This window comes from Chiloscyllium punctatum, chromosome 13 (genome assembly GCF_047496795.1).
Source record: "Chiloscyllium punctatum isolate Juve2018m chromosome 13, sChiPun1.3, whole genome shotgun sequence".
In the NCBI taxonomy this organism is placed as follows: Eukaryota; Metazoa; Chordata; class Chondrichthyes; order Orectolobiformes; family Hemiscylliidae; genus Chiloscyllium; species Chiloscyllium punctatum.
This window is the reverse complement of record NC_092751.1, coordinates 47,794,321-47,806,471: the sequence shown is the minus strand read 5'-3', so window position 1 is coordinate 47,806,471 and position 12,151 is coordinate 47,794,321. Positions and strand designations below refer to the sequence as shown.

Here is a 12,151-nt window from a genome sequence, read left to right as displayed (position 1 = left end):
CCTCCGACTGCTCCCGACCTATCACCTTCATCCCCTCCCCACTCACTTATTGTACTCTATGGTACGTTCGCCCCAACCCCACCATCCTCTAGATTATCTCTCCATGCTTCAGGCTCTCTGCCTTTATTCCTGATGAAGGGCTTGTGCCCGAAACGTCGATTTTACTGCTCCTCAGATTGTCCCTGAAGTGCTGTGTTCTTCCAGCACCACTAATCCAGAATCCGTACCCCACCACATCACTTTGCCCCACAATCGTGGAATCTGGCTGTGCACAAGGAGAAGTGGCACTGTCTGTACTGGGATGCACTGGGGCCCTGAAACACATGGTAAAGACTAAAATCACCAGAGCATTGAGAGCCCCACCACATTGTTTGCATGTTCTATTGTTTTTACACTGTTCCTGCCTTCCCTTGTTTTTTCTTAATAAAGTCGTTATTACACGCACCTGCACAAGCTGTGAAATGAACTCAGGCCTCTCGATCCAATATTCGGGATATTTTCACCACATCACAAGGCAACGACTCTAACTTCCCTTGTCCCTTAGCCTGCTGAGTCGCGCCTGAATCAACTCCGCAATTGGGAGGAAGGGGCGGAACAGGAGGACTCAGCAGCGGCCGCTCGTCTAACCAGAGTGAGTGAGGAGCGGGGCCAAAGCATTCTCAGAGAGTGAACACTTCAGGATTGATCATTCTCAATATATAATGGAGCGTTAAGCCTCTGGAGTGGAGAATTCTGTTGGCTCATGATCTCGAGTCGCTTCAAGAGTGAGAGACGCTGACAGAGGCAGCAATTAGATCCACACAGTGAGGGATAGCACATGGAGTCACATCACCAGAGTGCTGGGTCAAACAAGTGTGCAGGAAGAAAGGATTTTGATTCATGTTGCACTGGGACGTACACTGGAAGTTTGAAGAGCACAGGTCAGGAATGGAGACTGGGATCTTCCAGATCTCTGTGGGCTCAGTGCCATTCTATATGTGTAACCCTCAAAGCATTAGTCTAATTTCCCATTCTGTCTATTTCTGTGTCTTCTACAGGTACTCATGGAGTTCCTGACTCAATAGACTTGCCTACTGCTGGTTGGGACGAAGGTTGGTCAGCCAGAAAGACAAAGTCAGGGAGCCTTCAATAAATCCTGCTGCCAGGTAAGATCATTCCAGTGCACAGAGCAGAAAGTAATAAGGGGAATCCAAACATCAGCTAACAAGACGTGACATAAAGTGCTGGAGGGGGAGCACAGTACAGACACAACCCAGGCTCAATCACCATGCCTGCTGCAAGTTTTGTTGTAATGAGACAGCATCGGGAGTTCCCAGTTATCAGTCCAGGCCTGTGCTTTCTTAGGGAGCATCAGAACAACTGAGGGGAAAGCAGGCCTCCCACGAGAGGATGGTAATGCTGCCTGGGATCTTTCTGTTCCCTATTCCCTCTCCAACACTGTATCTATGGCTTGTATTGAGGACCAGTGTCTTCAATCATTCTAACTCCTATAACAGTTCCTATCTCTGTCATCTCCTCCCCCTCTCACCAATTATTTCACATATTTGAAACCTCTAGTCCAGAATACCATCCGTATCGCTGTAACTTGCTTCAGTCTCTACAACATGCCTTGTCTCGATAGTCTCCTCCTCCAATAACTGGAGACATCGGATCTGTTTTTGTGCTGCATGACTCTTCGGCCGAGGTTTCCTAAATGGAATGAGTCGGGTTTGGCTGTGTTTGGCCCATATCCCTTCAAACCTTCTCCTCTCCATGTACCTGCCCGAGTGTCTTTTCCATGTTGTAATTGTACTTGTTTTTACCATTTCCTCTGGCAGTCCATTCCGTCTCTGCACCATCCTCTGTGCAAAATGTTGCCCCTCAACTCCGTCTTTAAATCCTTATTGTCACACCTCACGTTTATGCCTCCTGCTATGGACTCACCTACCCTTGGCAATTCACCTTACTTTGGCCCGACATGGTTTCATAAATCTTTATAACGTCACCCCGTGGCCTCCCCTGCCCAGGAGAAATATAGACTGCAATGTTACCAATATCTCCAACTCATGTACTCAATGCTCTGACCAATGAAGACAAGTGTGCCAATTCCCGCTTTCAACACCCTGTCACCCTGTGATACCAGTCCAAGGAACAATGTAACTGCACCCCTTGGTCTCTCCCTTTTCTACAACACTGTCCAGGTCCCAACCATTACCTGTGTTAGTCCTCCTTGGTTTGTTTGATCTAAATCCAACACCTGAATAAAATTCCATCTTTCATTCCTTGGCCCACTGGCCCAGTTGATTAACATCCCCTTTGATAACTATATTCCCTGCCCACTCTTCCACGAATCTTGGTATTCACAAACATACGAACAGGGACTCCTATATTTTCACTCAGATTGTTAATGTAAATGGTGCACAACAGTGGTCCCAGCACCAATCCTTCCAGCACACTGCTGGTCAGAGGCCTCCAGTCTGAACAACAACCCTCTCCCACCACCCTCTGTCTCCCACTGTCATCCCATTTTGTATCCAGTTTGGCTAGCTCTCCCTGATCCCTTGTGATCTACCCTTACTAACCAATGTATCATGCTACACCCTGAACAAGGGTTTGTGGAAGCCAGAAACAACGTCTGTTGTTCTGCCTTCTGAGCAAACTCCAGTCAAGTATGTGGGACATGTTTTCCCACGCACAAAGTCATGCTGGCTGTCCGTAATCAGGCCTTATCTTTCCAAATTCATGTAAGGCCTACCTCTCAGAATGACCTCCAACAACTGACCCACCCTGATGTCTGGCTCAATAGTCTGTAGTTTCCTGGCTTTCTCTTGCAGCCTTTCTTAATTAATGACACAACATTATAATCATAGTCAGAAAGTCATACCACACTGTTTGGTTAACGCTAACCATACTCTAAAACGGATCTCATCCCACCTGCCTGTTCCTGGATCATATCTCTTCAAACCTTTCCTATTCCTGTACTAATCCAAATGTCTTTTGAACATTGTAATTATCCCCATGTTCACCCCTTCCTTGGGAAGTTCATTCTACACACAACCCACCCTCTGTGTAACAATGTGCCTCATGTCTTTTCTTTTTATATGTCACTCCTCTAAACTTAAAAATGTAGTGCCTTGTCTTGAAACTCCCCTGTCCATGGGAAAAGACAACTCCCATTGACTCTATCTATCCCCCTCATGATTTTATAAACGTCTATGAGGTCATCTGTCACCATTCAGGTTTCAGTGAAAAATACCAACGTTTTCAGCCTTTCTTTATACTGAAGCCTTTCGTACCCAGCAACATCCCAGTAAATCTCCTCCCAACCTTTTCCAGCTTAAGAATATCCTTCCTATAACTGGGCGGCCAGAACTGGACACAGTATTCCAGAAGAGGACTCACCAATGGCCTGTGTAATCTCAATGCGACTTCCCAACTCCGATATCCAAAGGACTGAGCAATGAAAGCAAGTGAGGCCAGCACCTTTTTTAAAACTATCCTGTCTCTCCATGTTGCAAACTTCAAAGAAATATGTAGCTGAACCCTGAGGTCCCTCTGTTCAACAACATTACTGAAGGTCCTACCATTAATTGTATAAGTCCTGCACATGTTTGTTGTACCAAATGCATTACCTCACATTTATTCTGATCGAACTCCATCTTCAGTTTATAAGCCATTCACACATTTCATCAGGATCACATTGTAATCTTAGAAAACCTTCTTCACTGTCCTCAATGCCACCCTCCAGTCTACCAGCCTATCACATGCAGCTCTCGATGGTACAAATATCTCTGTTGAAGGCCCTACAATTTCTTCACCAGCTTCCCACAATTTCCTGAGATCCATTTGATCAGGTCCTGGGGATTTATCTAAATTTGTGTTTTAAAACCTCCAGCTCCTCCTTTTCTATAATGTGGACTCATTTCAAGACATTGAGTCATAGAGATGTACAGCACGGAAACAGGCCCTTCGGACCAACTCCTGCATGATGTTTCTAGTCACATTTGCCACAATTTTGCCAATATCCCTCTGAACCCTTGCTATTCATACATCCATCCACATGCCTTTGAAATGTATTTCTATCAGCCTCCACTATTTGCTCTGGCAGCTTATTCCATCCACTCTTCGGGAGCCAGGTGTCCCTTAGACCCCTTTGAAATGTTTCCCTCGCCTGGGGAAATGACCTTGTCTATTGACCCTGTCGATGCCCATCATGATTTTAAACACCTTTTATCGGTTAACTCCTCAGCCTCCCATGTTCAAGTGAAAACAGCCCCAGCCCATTCAGGCTTTTCCCTGAAGCACAAACCCTCCAACCCTGGCAACATCTTTGGTCATTTCTTCTGAACCCTTTCATGTTCCACAACATCCTTCCAATGGCATTGAGACCAGAATTATACACAGTATTCCAGTAGTAGTCAGGCCAAACACTGTTTGTTTCCCTGAGCAGCCCAGTCTTTATCCACAGTAAGTTCCAAAGTGAAATATTTGTTTCGGATCTTGTAGTTTCACACATCGTTACCTTCATTGATCATTAAGGAGACCGGGTTTGTGTCGAGCTCTTCTTTTGCTCTTAATAAACTTGTCGAGTCTCTTTGGATTCTCCTTAACTTTCTCTGCCAAAGCTATCTCGTGTTCCCTTTTTACATTCCTGATTTCCATCCTAAGCGTATTTCTTCAGCCCCGATTGTCCTGAAGGGATTCCCTTGAGTCAGCCAATTATATCTGACATGTGACCCCTTTTTTCTTGACCACAGCCTCAAAACTCAGCCAGTGTTTCCTAATTCAGTCAGCATTGAGCTGCACACTAACAGGAACACGCTGGCGCTGAACGCTCCTTTTATCTCGGGTTTAAAATATTCCTACTTGCCAGACTTCCCTTTATCTGCAAATAGCCTCCCCAGATCTGCTTTAGAAATTCATGTCTAACACTATCTTGCTCCATTGAATAACTTTAACTTGTGGACCAGGCCTGTCCTTTTCCATCGCTATTTTCAAACTAATACAATTGTGGTAACTTTCCAAAGTGCTCCCCCACTAACACCTCAGTTCCGTTCCTGACCTTGTTTCCCAAGGGGAGGTCAGGTTTAGCCCCATTCTCCAGTTGGGCCACTTACATAATGACTGGGAGTTTTCGGAACACACTTAACAAATTCCTTCCATCTAAATGCTTAGCTTAGTAACAATCCCAGTCCAGGTTTGGAACGGTTAAGATCCCCTATCATTACAACCCTATTACTCTAAGAGATATCTGAAATCTCCTGACATATTTGCTCCTCCATCTCCCATTGCCTATCGCTGTAGTCCGACCGTAGAAAACTAATGACCAATTTTTATTTCTCAGTTCCACTAATATCGTTTAACTGGGCGATCCTACGTGAATACTCCCTCTAGGTACTACTGGGATGTTACACCCAATCAAAACCACAGGCTCTCCTCCTCTTTTGCCTCCTGTTCTATCCTTCCTGTCGCATCTGTCTCTGGAACATTGAGCTGCTGCTCCTGTTGCTCCCTCAGCTGTGTTTCTGTAAAATCTATGCGATCCCAATCCAATGTTCCCATCCATGCTCTGGGTTCATCTACTTTATCTGTCTGGCCCTTTGTATTGAAATAACTGCAGTTTAATCCACCAATTTTCCATAATTGTCTGCTATGTTCTTGCCTGCCTTGTCTACTTATATTCCTCTCTTGAACCTTTGTACCAGCCTCAACTTTCTTTCTGGCCTTACGAGTCTTTGGGGTCACACAGCCTTGCCAGATGAGTTTAAATCCTCTCGAGCAGCTCCAGCAACGTTCCCCACCAGGATGTGGGTCCACCTCCAGCTCCCAGTTCAGATCTATTCCCCACCCTGTCTACCTGTGCTGACACCTTCAGACATCCAGGGACTTGCCCACCAATGTCCCTGTTTTCGTCAGTACTCCAGGAGGACCTACCATTCATGACGTATATCATTCGTTTATTAGACTTCCCACAGTGCATCACCTCACAGTGATCAGAAGTAAACTCCATCTGCCATTACTCTGCTTAGTTTATCATCTGATCGATATCGGACAGCAAACTGAGTCCATCCCCCTCACTGTGGACAACACCCTCACCTTTCATGTTATCTGCAAACCTACTAATGTTACCTTCTGCTTTCACATCCGAGTGATTAATGTCCATAATGAACAGCAATGGCTCCTGCACAGATCCCTGTGGTACACCCGCTGGGCAAAGGCTTTCAATCACAAAACCAACCCTCCACCAATTGTGGACCCAATTCACCAACTTACCTTGGATCCCATGGGATCTTCCCTTTTTGACCAGCCTTCCGTGTGGGATCTTGTCAAAGAGCTTAATGAACTCCATATAAACCACATCATCTGCACTGCCCTCATAAATATCAGAGGACAGTCGTCTAGCAAATCCATACAGATAATCCCTCATGAAATTGTGGGGGTATGCGTTTTTGGCGAATACGTTGTATAGGTGTTCTTCTTCCTCTTTTGCAATTCTGGTGTACTGCAGTGTGTTGTGGCCCTTTTGAACAGTGTCCTGAAGCAATTTCTTTTGTGTGTGTTCGGGTGGTTGCTTTCGTAGTTCAGGACTTGATCTGTGTGCGTGGATTTCCTGTAAACCTTTGTGGTGAATTCTCCGTTCGGTGTTCTCTGTATCGTCACGTCTAGGAATGGGAGTTGGTTGTCCTTTTCTTCCTCTCTAGTGAATCGGATTCCTGTGAGTGTGGCGTTGATGATCCGGTGTGTGTTCTCTATTTCTGTGTTTTTAATGATTACAAAGGTGGCATCTACATATCTGACCCAGAGTTTGAATTGAATTTGTGGTAAGAGTGTTTGTGCTAATCTTTGCATTACCGCTTCTGCTATGAGTCCAGAGATCGGTGAGCCCGTGGGTTCATCTATTTGGTTGTTGAATGTGAAGTGTGTTGTGAGGCAAAAGGTTGAGTAGTGTGAGAATGACGTCTTTGTTGATAGGTCCAACGTCCTGTTGTCTGTTCTGTATGTCCAGCAGGTTGGTTATTGTTTCTCTGGCTAGGGCTTTGTCAATAGAGGTGAACAGTGCCGTGACATCGAATGAGACCATAGTTTCTTCCTTGTCTATGTGTGTATTTCTGATGATGTCCAAGAATTCCTGTGTTGACTGTACAGAGTGTCTGGATCCGCTGATCAGGTGTTTCAGTTTCTGCTGTAGTTCTTTAGCCAGTTTGTGTGATGGTGTCCCTGGTAGTGATACTATGGGTCTGAGTGGGATGTCTGGTTTGTGCACATTGGGGAGTTCATAGAATCCGAGGGTGTTGTTGCTTTCAGGTTTCATTCTCTGTCAGTCAAACCTGGTTATCTGTCCATTTCTTTATGTAGGTTTCTCAGTGTGTTGTTTATCGTATTGGTGAGCTGCGGGGTGGGGTCAAACTCCACGCAATTTCATCCACAGATGCCTAAGGAAAAGACAACGGAATGAAGACATGCCATGACCCAAAGGACTAGTCATACTACCATACATCAAGAACATTTTGGAACTGACAGCCAGACTACTGCGACCACTCGGACTCAAAGAAGAGGTGATGGTGATGGAGCGAGTGTGAGGGGGTCAGGGTGATGGTGATGGAGCGAGTGTGAGGGGGTCAGGGTGATGGTGATGGAGCGAGTGTGAGGGGGTCAGGGTGATGATGATGGAGCGAGTGTGAGGGGGTCAGGGTGATGGTGATGGAGCGAGTGTGAGGGGATAACTGTGACGGTGATATAATGAATGCGAGGGGGTGTGGGTGAGGTTGATGGAGTAAGTGTGAGGGGCTCAGGGTGATGGTGATGGATTGAGTGTGAGGGGGTCAGGCAGACAGTGATGCAGTGAGTGTAAGGGGGCCATGGTGATGGCGATGGAGTGAGTGTGAGCTGGCTTGGGTGACAGTGATGGAGACAGTGTGAGGGGGTCATGGTCGTTGTGATGGAGCAAGTGTGAGCTGTTCAGTTTGATGTAGATGGAGTGAGTGTGAGGTTCTCAGAGTAACGGTAATGGAGTGAGTGTGAGTGGGTCAGTGCGACGCTGCTGGAGTGAGTGTTAGCGGGGTCAGGGTGATGATGATTGAGTGAGTGTGAGAGGGCCAGTGTGACGGTGATGGAGTCAGTGTGAGGTTGACCGAGTGACGGTTTTGCAGTGAGTGTGAGGGGATCAGTGTTACGGTGATGGAGTGAGTGTCAGGAGGTCAGAATAATGGTGATGGAGTGAGTGTGAGGGGTTGATTGTGGCGGTGATTGAGTGAGTGTGAGTTTGTGAGGGTGCCGCTGATGGAGTGAGTGTGAGGGGATCAGGGTAAGGGCGATGGAGTGAATGTGAGGGGGTCTGGTTGACAATGATGGAGTGAGTGAGAGGGGTTGAGTGTGGCAGTGATCGAGTGCGTGTGTTTGTGAGGGTGATGGTGAGGGAGTGAGTGTGAAGGGATCATGGTGACGGTGATGGAGTGAGTGTGAGGGGGTCAGGGTGATGGTGAGGGAGCGACTGTGAGGGAATTACTGTGAGGGTGATGGAGTGAGTGAGGGGGGGTCAGGGTGACGGTGAGGAAATGAGTATGAGTGTGTCAGGGTGACGGGGATGGAGTGAGTGTGAGGGGATCAGTGTGACGGTGATGGAGGGAGTGTGAGGGGATCAGTGTGACGGTGATGGAGGGAGTGTGAGGGGATCAGTGTGACGGTGATGGAGGGAGTGTGAGGGGATCAGTGTGACGGTGGTGGAGGGAGTGTGAGGGGATCAGTGTGACGGTGATGGAGGGAGTGTGAGGGGATCAGTGTGACGGTGGTGGAGGGAGTGCGAGAGGGTGTGGGTGAGGTTATGGAGTGAGTGTGACGGGGTCAGCGTGACGGTGATGGATTGAGTGTGAGGGGGTCAGGGTGACAGTCATGCAGTAAGTGTAAGGGGGTCATGGTGATGGTGACAGGGTGAGTGTGAGTGTGTAAAAGTGATGGTGATGGAGCGAGTGTGAGGGGTTCAGGGTGAGGGTGATGGAGTGAGTGTGAGCTGGTGAGGGTGACTGTGATTGTGTGAGTGTGAGTGGTCAGTGTGAGAATGATGGGGTGATTGTGAGGGGGTCAGGATGACCGTGATAGAGTGAGTGTGAGGGGATCAGTGTGTGAGGGTGATGGATTAAGTGTGAGAGTGACACGGTGGCGGTGATGGAGTGATTGTGATGGTTTAATAGTGAGGGTGACGGAGTGAGTGTGAGGGTGTCATGGCGAATGTGATGGAGTGAGTGTGTGGTTGTGTGTGTGTGTGTGGCAAATGATGGAGTGAGAATGAGCGGGACAAGGAGACAGTGATGCAGTGAGCGTGAGGGGCCATAGTGACGGTGATGGAGTGAGTGTGAGGGGGTCAGTGTGACGGTGAAAGAGCGAGTATGAGGTGGTCAGGGTGTTTGTGATGGAGTGAGTATGAGGTGGCCAGGGTGAATTTAATGGAGTGAGTGCGAGGGGGTCAGAGTGACCGTGATGTAGTGAGTGTTAGGGGGTCAGGGTGACGCTGATGGGATGAATGTGAGGGGGTCAGGGTGAAGTAGATGGAGTGATTGTGAGGGGATCAGGGTGACAGTGATGGAGTGAGTGTGGGTGGTCAGGGTGACGGTGAGTGTGAGAGTGTCAGAATGATGGAAATGAAGTGAGTGTGAGGGGTCAGGGTGACAGTGTTGGAGTGAATGTGAGGGGGTCAGGGTGACTGTGATGGAGTGAATGTGAGGGGGTCAGGATGACGGTGATGGAGTGAGTTTGGGTGGTCAGGGTGACGGTGAGTGTGAGAGTGTCAGAATGATGGAAATGAAGTGAGTGTGAGGGGTCAGGGTGACAGTGTTGGAGTGAATGTGAGGGGGTCAGGGTGACTGTGATGGAGTGAATGTGAGGGGGTCAGGGTGACTGTGATGGAGTGAGTGTGAGGGGGTCAGGGTGACGGTGATGGAGTGACTGTGAGGGGGTCAGGGTGACTGTGATGGAGTGAATGTGAGGGGGTCAGGGTGACTGTGATGGAGTGAGTGTGAGGGGGTCAGGGTGACTGTGATGGAGTGAATGTGAGGGGGTCAGGGTGACTGTGATGGAGTGAATGTGAGAGGGTCAGGATGACGGTGATGGAGTGAGTGTGAGGGGTCAGGGTGACAGTGATGGAGTAAATGTGAGGGGGTCAGGGTGACTGTGATGGAGTGAATGTGAGGGGGTCAGGGTGACTGTGATGGAGTGAGTGTGAGGGGGTCAGGGTGACAGTGATGGAGTAAGTGTGAGGGGGTCAGGGTGATGGTGATGGAGTGAGTGTGATTGGGTTAGTGTGACGGTGATGGAGTGAGTGTGAGGGGTCAGGGTGACAGTGATGGAGTAAGTGTGAGTTGCAACTGGAATTGGTTTCAGCAGAATCTGTGACTAATTGACAGATTCTAACAATAATTTATCTTTGTTTTATTTTCCCGAGTGTGACAGAGGGATCGTCTGCACGAGGCTGAGCTATTTCCTGGTGCTATCTTAACAAACTCACCTCATTCACTACACCCCCCCCCCACCCCATGGTGTCACTCTCATTCAATACCAGCCCGATCCTCCCACCCATCATGGCTGGAGCTACTCACCATTGTCCAGATACCCCTGGATATTCCGTGATCCCTGCCACTGTTGTCAACTTTAAAACGCCAAAGGGCACAGAGATAAGCTTTCTCAGTTTGGAGCTGCCCTGCACAGTTTACCCTGAGCATGGCAGATAAGGGGCAATTACACCACGGTTTGTCAATAGGGGCACGGAGGTCCTGGTGGATGGGCTAGTACAGAGGGGGACCATTCTCTTCCCAAAGGGAGCGACACCACCAGACCCACCGAGCATGTTCTGAGCTCCACACCCTGAAGAAATGTCCAGCAACACAGGACAAACATCAATAACCTTCCCTGCCCTGTCAGGATAAGGGTCACTGTATTCTCTCTGCTACCTCACAGTCACTGTATATCTGTTATAGCACCGACCCCCAAACCAGGCTCATGCTCCACCATTCTCACTGCTGCATGCAGCACCTTCTCTCTCTCTCTCTCTCTTTCTCTCTCTCTCTCCATCACCGTCACCCTGACCCCCTCACACTCACTTCATCACAATCACACTGATCCTCTCACACTCACTCCATCACCGTCATCCTGACCCCATCACACTCACACCATCATCGTCACCCTGACTCCCTCACACTCACTCCATCATGGTCACCCTGACCCCCTCACAATCACTCCATCACCATCACACTGATCCCCTCACACTCACTCCATCACGGTCACCCTGACCCCCTCACAATCACTCCATATCCTTGAACCTGACCGCCTCACAGTCACTCCATCACCATCACACTGAATCCATCACAGTCACTCCATCACGGTCACACTGACCACCTCACACTCACAGAAACACCATCTCCCTGATCAACTCACACTCACTTCAACACCATCACCCGGACCCTCTCACACACACTCCATCACCATCACCCTGACCCTACCACACTCACTCAATCACTGTCACACTGAAACCCTCACACTCGCTCCATTCCCATCGTCCTGACCCCTCGCACTTACTCTATCACTGTCATGCTGACCCACTCACTCTCACTCTATCAATATCAACATGACACCGTCACACTCACGCCATCTCCGTCATCCTTAGACCCGTCACTCGTTGCATCGCTGTCACCTTGACCCCCTGACACTAATTCCATCACCATCACTCCGACCCCCCACACTTCCTCCATTCCTGATTTCCACCCAAAGTATATTCCTGCAGCTCCTATTCTCCTCAGGGATTCCCTTGATCCAGCTGGCTATAGATGACATGTGGCCCCTTTTCCTTGACCAGACCTCAATAGACAGCCAGTGTTTCTGAATGCTGTCAGCATTGACCAGCACACAAAAAGGAACATGCTGGCGCTGATCGCTCATTTTATCTCAATTTAAAAATACTCTCACTTGCCTGACTTCCCTTTCCCTTTTTGAAAGTTCCTGGCTGATACGATAAAGATTGGGCTGACCCCATTTCATAACTTGAACTTGTTGACCAGGCCTGTCCTTTGCCATCGCTGTTTTCAAACTAATAGAATTGGATTCACTTTGGCTAAATGCTCCCCCACTAATACCTCAGTCCCTTTCCCTACCTTGTTTCCCAAGGGGAGGTCAGGTTTTGCATCTT

The 12,151-nt window shown here is 48.3% G+C and overlaps 1 long non-coding RNA gene across 2 annotated transcripts; it reads left to right on the top strand.

Moving 5' to 3' along the window:
- The first annotated feature begins 827 nt into the window (after nucleotides 1-827).
- On the top strand, nucleotides 828-7,515 carry LOC140484499 (uncharacterized). Of its 2 annotated transcripts, none has more exons than XR_011962202.1 (3): nucleotides 828-920; nucleotides 1,038-1,145; nucleotides 7,409-7,515. It is a non-coding gene; the product is annotated as an uncharacterized lncRNA (long non-coding RNA). The 2 variants fall into 2 exon arrangements; XR_011962201.1 differs by having other exon boundaries at nucleotides 7,336-7,498.
- Nucleotides 7,516-12,151: the final 4,636 nt, after the last annotated feature.